Source organism: Lolium rigidum, chromosome 7, assembly GCF_022539505.1.
Source record: "Lolium rigidum isolate FL_2022 chromosome 7, APGP_CSIRO_Lrig_0.1, whole genome shotgun sequence".
In the NCBI taxonomy this organism is placed as follows: domain Eukaryota; kingdom Viridiplantae; phylum Streptophyta; class Magnoliopsida; order Poales; family Poaceae; genus Lolium; species Lolium rigidum.
This window is the reverse complement of record NC_061514.1, coordinates 20,533,442-20,540,941: the sequence shown is the minus strand read 5'-3', so window position 1 is coordinate 20,540,941 and position 7,500 is coordinate 20,533,442. Positions and strand designations below refer to the sequence as shown.

General features: G+C 48.5%; 1 pseudogene; it reads left to right on the top strand.

Moving 5' to 3' along the window:
- The first annotated feature begins 530 nt into the window (after positions 1–530).
- LOC124670995 lies at positions 531–1,565 on the top strand (annotated as a pseudogene).
- The last annotated feature ends 5,935 nt before the right edge of the window (positions 1,566–7,500 follow it).

The window sequence follows — 7,500 nt, the reverse complement described above, 5'->3', positions numbered from 1 at the left end:
GTAACAACATACTATGGCTGGACTGATTGTATCAGGAATCGCAAACTCGGTTCTTGAAAAGGCTACCTCATTTGGCCCCGACTAGGCTGTTAATGTGATCGATTCAGCCCGAAACGTTAAAAAGGACATTGCAGATTTGGAAAGTTCATTGGTATATATGTGTTGTTTTTAGATATTTGAAAATGAGGTAATTGCACCACCCATACAAAAACTTGTTCTTATGTGCAAAATCATATAAAAACTTGCAAAGTGTGTTCCCGTGGTACACAAAGTTGCATAGCATGTGCAAATTCATACAAAATCGCTCTGAGTTGACACTTGGCGTTGCCATGATTGAAAAATGCACGGGCCCAGCTTTAAACATTTAGCAAAAAGCCTCCTCTGCTTATTTCAATTTCAAAAAAAAAAAAACTCCGCTCATCTAGGTGAGAATATCCCCAAATCCTTTCTTTGGGCACCGGCATCGGATGAGGTTCACCATGCGACGACCACGTCCCAGTCACGGCAGTTGTGCGGTTAGGGCGCGGCTGATGGCGAACCCGCCGCCACTCAAAGGCCATGCCATAGGAGAAGATGAGGCTCTAGATATGTCTGGGGTTCCCCATGTAGTACAGCTATATGACCGTGTCAGTTCGTACCTTGACATCTCACGTCCACCAGGTTGTCCGGGCGCGTCGGGCACCGAGACGTGGCCGTCGCGTGGCGCAACGTGATGGCAGTGGAGGAGTGGCTCATGAACCTGAAGACTGGCGACACCGACGTCGGAAGGGACAAGGGCGCCATGGTGGTCAAGGGGTTCCAGGCCATGTGCGCGTCCAAGAACGCAGGAACAAATACGACGTGACGAGCACGCGCGAGCAGGTTGCTGGCGAGCTCGACCGGCTGCTTCACCACTTCAGGGCACTCGACGAGGAGGTCCGGTTCACTTTCACGGGGCGCAACATCGGCGGCGCGCTGGCCCTGCTTACCACCAGGGGTGCCGCGGCCGCACACCCGGACGTGTCGGTCCGCGCCGTATCCTTATCGGCCCCATGCGTCGGCAACAGGGCCTTCTGTGACGGCCTCACGTGGCGTGGCGTCGGCGTCCTACGCCTTGTCTTCAGGCACGACACTGTGACATTAGTGCCGAGCGTCCCGCAGAGCTGTGCTTGACGCCCCGGTCTCCGATGTGCTGGGAAATCTGTGTGCGCAGGCCGGCCGCAGGATGCACGTTGGCGACGGGTAGTCGTCGACGTTTCCAATTCGGCACACCTCAACTCCTTAAACCCTCCTACGACGCGCTTGGTATCCTCAACCTAGAGTTGCGCCTACACCTGCTGGACGGCCATGAGGGCACCGACGGCGCGTTCTGGCAGGATGGCATGCCTCGGCGTGACGTGGCGCTCAAGAACAAGCGATGCGGAATGCTGCGCAAAGAGGAACGCTTCCCAGAGTCGTGGTGCGAGCCGGCGGTGAACAAGGGGCTCGCGCGTGATGATTTATCTATGCGATGGGCTCTGCCAGAACGGGAGCACGAAGACCTGCCGATGGCTGACGACCGGCTTCCACTTTTGGAGCTAAACTAAGGCGAGCACATAGAAGGCCAGAACGGGCAGGAGGACGTAGAGCCGTAGAGGAGGATGCCGTACAGGAAGAAGTAAGATCACATTGGAGGACATGAGAACATTGGCATCCTTACTGCGATCGAACGATTGATCACCTCCTCCTTTCTTGCAACCGAAAAATGTCAGCTCGATGGCACGGGCAGGGTTGATGAGTTAGCAGTGATTCACTCGCGTGCGTTTGCTGCCTTGGTGGTTTGTAGACCCCAGGTGCTCACGGTGCCTTGATTTGGCTCGATTCTTCTATATATGGCATGGTACGAGATGTGCCACCAGTCAGCATGTCTGCGGGAGTTCAACGCCGCCGGCCAAAAAAAAAAGGCGCGACTTTTCTTTGCTGGGGCCTCATAGAACTGAGGACCTGTTTGCTAATACTCTGTTCTTTACAGACTTTGTTGCAAAGTTTCTGATCCAACATGGTACACCATGTGTCAGGCTCCTAGGACGTTTTGTATGAATTTGCACCTGAAGTACAAGTTGTTGTACCGCGGGAACACGTTTTGCAAGTTTTTTATGATTTTGCACTGTAAAGATAAGTTATTGTATGAGCAGTGCAATTACCTCTTTGAAAATTGATTGATCCGAAGCCCATCTGGTCACCCGATCTAGTCAAGTTGTTGCTTGCGGAAGAGGTTGTCGATTTCATGCTTCCAGCATCCAAGCTTTTCACATATGGTGCCAATTATAAAGGGTTAACCTTATCAATGCCTATAATGATGGACTTGAGTTTTTAGAAAGGAGAACGCTGACGAATCAATAAACCGGTCAGCTAAACTAGGCAGACGACGAAAAGTACGATCAAAGGCTAAATCGCTGAGATTGTATTACTCAAGATCTAGGGTTACATGATGTATCATGTGATTGAATCTGTCCCCCCTCGGTCGGTCCTCCTAGCCCTTATATAATGGGCTAGGTCTCAGAGTACACCTCCAGGTCGTTTAGATGATGTATGTCGGTTTATCCGATATGGATCTAACTTTCCTATTTTACATAGTATCTGGGCTTCGACTTCATGTAGATTTATTAATGGGCCTTCGCCTATTCTTTCCCGAACTTTGCACCAGGGATGTTAATACTAAGTATCCAATATGGTATACCCATGTCAGTCGAGCGCAAGCAGTCTACTTCTTATGCCCTTCAAGAGTGGTTGGACAATATCAATGGCGGAGTCAGGAATTGAACTGAGCCGGGTCGGAGAAATAAGGTCTATTTTTTTATAGAAAAGGAAATGTATTCAACCAAAAAGGTCAAACCGATTCAATTTGTACATTTCATCAAGTACAATAACAAAATGACTATCACAAACTAGATCATACAAAATAGAGCTACATTTTGATAAGATAACATCATACCATTAAGTTGTATCAATGTTGGCAAGTCGAAACTGTTGAGAAAGATGACCTCTACCGTTAATGTATGAATGGAAACGTAGCATAATCTTCATGTCATCATTTTTTTTTTGCAAATATCTCTTTTTCAACATAGAAAATCATCAAATCATTGAGCCAATCATCCCCATTCTGTTTCGAAGATCTGACTTTATAATATTAATGGCCGAGAAAACTCTCTCAACTGATGTTGTTGCCACAAGTAATGTCAACGCAAGTGTAATAAGGCGATAAACCAATGGAAATGTAAAATGTTGTCTCTTCTCAACCAACTTGAGAGCAAGACCACTTAGACTATCACAAGCTATGAATTCAAGATTTCTCGTCATCACATCAATATATATGTCCAATTCATCAACCAAGAGACAACAATTATGTGAAGAGAAATCAACAGAGTATATATTTGCAAGCTCAACTAACTTATCATTATCAAAGCTGCAAAATGAGTCTCTAGGATCCAGTCATGCAATGCACAATAATAGGCGTGTAGAAGTTTCTGTGATTCATCTCAACTATGTTTCTATGAAGCTGAACTTGCATCTGAATTGGTCGACCCAATCAATATTCTGTGAATCGAGAGAAGTAGCTTAAAGTTCAGAGGATTCACACCCTTTCTTCTGTTTCTTAAATTCTTACGAGTGGAGTGGATATCAGCTAGGTTCAGTTTTTTGAGGTGTAAATTGAAAGCATCATTTTGCCGCGAGGCAGAGTTATGGTGTTGATAACTTGATTTCCGTAATGGTAATGGCAGTGATCGAATAAAGCTCTGCTTTCCCTGTAATGCGATGCCCAAAGCACATCTGTAAATCTTGTAGGAACAAATTGAGCTGTTGGAACTGTCGTGAATGCTTTGTCACTCTCATCAGGATTAATTCATTTTACTAATGTAACATCTGGCGGCCGTAAATGGCGCGTCGATCAGCCCTAAGTTGCTCTTCTCCTCTGAATTTAAACACCCAACAACAACTGGTTCCTATGCAGCATGTTGGAAGGATCCCAGTATTGCCATCCAAGAAGTATGGTAACATGAGTCAGTAGTGCGATTGCCTGCAGTCTGATTACTCAAATATTACTACCGAAGATCATTGTCAATTTCTTCTTCACATCGATTGCCTAGTCACGTCAAACAAGTTCCGTACGTTCCCGTCCCAATCAGACCACAAATAAATCACGATTATCCCACTGCAATAGACTAATATCCATGGAGCAATGTACTTCTTACATTGTAGCAGACACAGTTCTGAACAGATCAACCCTAAAAAAGCAGAAGTTCTGAACATATCAAAACCGGCCGTGGACATTGCAGCCAACTAAACGAGCCTGGACACAAGGAGATTCCATGGCGGATCCAGACACGGACACGAGCATCCCAGGGTTTCCCTACTTGGGAAGATGCGTTTGGCGATTTGGACGCTACCGCCGCCGGCCAACTCCGAAGACGGGAGCATCCTCGTTTCTTCCATTCCATCACTAAAATAGGCGCCACTTGACTTTCTTTTCTTGCGTAGTTAACCTAAGCAGAGGATTCCGTCCGCCATGAAAATAGTTTGTTATCTGCGCAGTCGCAATCGATTCGAGCTAGCTTTGACAGGGGACACGGCGCATTAAGAATGCCTGCAAGAGGAGACAAGAACTTCGTAGCTAGGGGAATGAGTGTGAGTTGACAGGACACGCGCAAAGTACATCGCCCTTATGTCCATGTCGTTAACACATCGATCTACATGCATGAAGCTAGAGTCCTGATTCCTAAGCCGTGTGGTTTCGCTGGACTCTTCCTCGCTGTCATCTATGCTCTCCAACTGGAGTGCCGAGTTGAGGTGCACAAAGTGTATTGTCGACATGTCTGGAGAGACGTACGGCCGGTGGTGCTTGGGTAAACAAACTTACGCATCTTGCAGGCTCAAGCACACTACGCCTTCCTTATTTTGGAACTGTTATACCTTGATCAGGCATAGTCTTTTCTTGTAACAAACGGAGATGTCTTTCTTTCTTGCGAACTGCGATTACAAAGACGACGTACACCATATGGCACACACTGCATCACAATTCACAACCAGACATCTATGAAAGCGCATCTCATAATCACACGCCAGAATTGATAGATAGAGTTTTAACTGGTAGAAGGTTTGCCTCTTTCATTAACTAATAAGACAGAAAAAGAGGGTGGAATCCACTCAAAATAGAGTAAATTTCACCTTTACCCACAAATTATGCATTTTTTACACTAATTACCTGTTGAGTGAAATTTTGTATATGTACACAGATCCTTGACTATGTCGAAGGTGTGCCATGTATGTGTTGGAATGTCACGAAGGCCCACCCAATTTAGTATTTTGTTTCACACATAGATGTAGACTATCCACAAAAAATGCTGTGTAGCCATCTCATGGTGCTGCTTGCAAAGTTGGAAATAGTGCAATTCGGCCACCAACGAAGTTGAAGGCGACCACTAGTCCATGTTCTCTTGTTTAGAACAACCAAAAGGAAGAATTTGCATTTTCTAGGGGGTGGGGGCAATTCTTCAAAAAATAAGGAGCGCATATTCGAGGAGGCGAGGCCTAGAAATTGGATATCGTAGGTCAACCTAGGAGAATAACATCCAATACCTATAAGTTTCAATCAAATTGAGTGGGTGCGCCCTTTGAACTTTCTCCCAAAGAGTAAAGAACACTCGGATGTGTTTAAGAGATATCCCCTTTTGAAGTATTGATCCAGTTGGCACAGCTGTTGTTTTGAGGAGCCTTCCTAACTGAGCAACTCTTGCTGGCAGAGAGAGTGTATATAGGGGGAAATTTCCATAGGTTTTAAGCCCTCCATCCAGGGCATTTCCAGAATTCGGCTTTTTCATTAGTTCCAAGATTCATAATAGTTGCAACCAGAAATAAGTCTTTGCCGTGCAAGGTCCAAGCTTTGGACTCATCTGTTCAGTACTCATACCAAAGTCATCGTGACCGAAGCACGAAATCAAACTTGTGACCGAAGCATGAAATCAAACTTGTGAATACCTGTTTTATTGAAATTTATAGTAAATATAAGCACCAAGATTTGAATCCTAGATGATAGAACTACACAATCGCACCAAGAGAGGTGAAAAGGAGAAAGAGGTGCATGGTCTATGCGTTGAGGGATGCACACAACCATGAGCTTGCCGAGGATTTGCTATAGATGTCTAGGTTCATGACGTAGAACGGCACCCATAACCCCCTAGGGCCTAGGAAAGAAAACTGAAGCACAAAGGATGTTTATTCTCAATCGCACTACACCTGTGTGTTATGTCACCGTTGTTCTCCCGCATCTGCTACTCCGTCCACGTCCCATCGGGGAGTGAATATCTGTCCGGCGTTCTCCAGGCAGATCGTGGACAATAACAGAAGTAAACCATCGTGCTTTCTCCAGGCAAATGATGATTGGTCCATTAGCCTCCCAGAATATTCCACCGGATTCTGCTAGTACCAAATTGCACCGATGACGGACAGAGGGCGGGAGATTGTGGCTCATGCGAGAAGTTCGGACTTTCATGCAGGGTCGTACTCGCCCGGCTTCCTCGTCACGGAGCACGCAGCGGGGGGCACCGGCTTCGTCTTCTACTTCGACTCAGACAGACTCGGTGCCGCAGTCGCTGCCGATGGCGCAGCCGCCCTTCTCGTCTTCGGCACGGCAGGACGGGCTGCCGGGGGTTCGTCGCCAACTACGCTGCCCATGCAGCTGCTGGCGGAGCCTCCATGTGGGCAGGCGCTGGCCGTGGTGGAGCCGGCTACGCAGCCTCAGCAGGCTGCGTCGCCCCCGCCTGACCGGTTGGCCATGCAGCAGCCGGCCGTGGTGACACCAGCGTTGCTGCAGCTGACCACGGGCCTGCCGGCCGCGTCTCCTCATGCTCAGCGGCGCCGGTGTGTCGCGGTGCTGGAGGAGGTGCTGCCGACCTCGGAGGACGCTTCGCTACCACGCCATCAGGATACGGGGCAGCGGACCTTGAGGGTCTCGCCGTGTCCCGCGAACGGACCTGTTGAGCCTGTGATACCGCCTCCACGGGCGGAGGGGCAGGCTTGTGGGACGGAGGGCGCTTCTTCATCGACGCTTTCTTCCCCTGCGGAGGGGGATTCGCCTGGGGCTGCTGCGATACAGGGGCTACATCACCTTCTACCCCTGTATCGGCGACCTCTTTTCCTTCACCGGCTACGTCTCCACCGCACTCGACTTCTCCATCGCCGGTCTCCACCCTGCAGCAGCCGCCACCCATGGTCCCTCCTCCCGTTGTTCAGCCGACGTTGAGGGCATCTCCAGCGGCGCGACGCATTTCGGACGCCCAAATTGTCCGCGGGCGTCCGTTTACGTCGCCAGGCGGACGGGGAAATGGTCGTGTGTCCGTTTGCGTCTGGGGTTGGCTCCAGCGGGGCGACGCATTTGGGCGCAGGCCAGAATTCAAAAAACGATGAAATAGCGTCGACTTTGCACGAAATTACAGCCGCAAATTGAGGGCTGCAACAAGTTCATCACACTTTGCAGCTCGTACG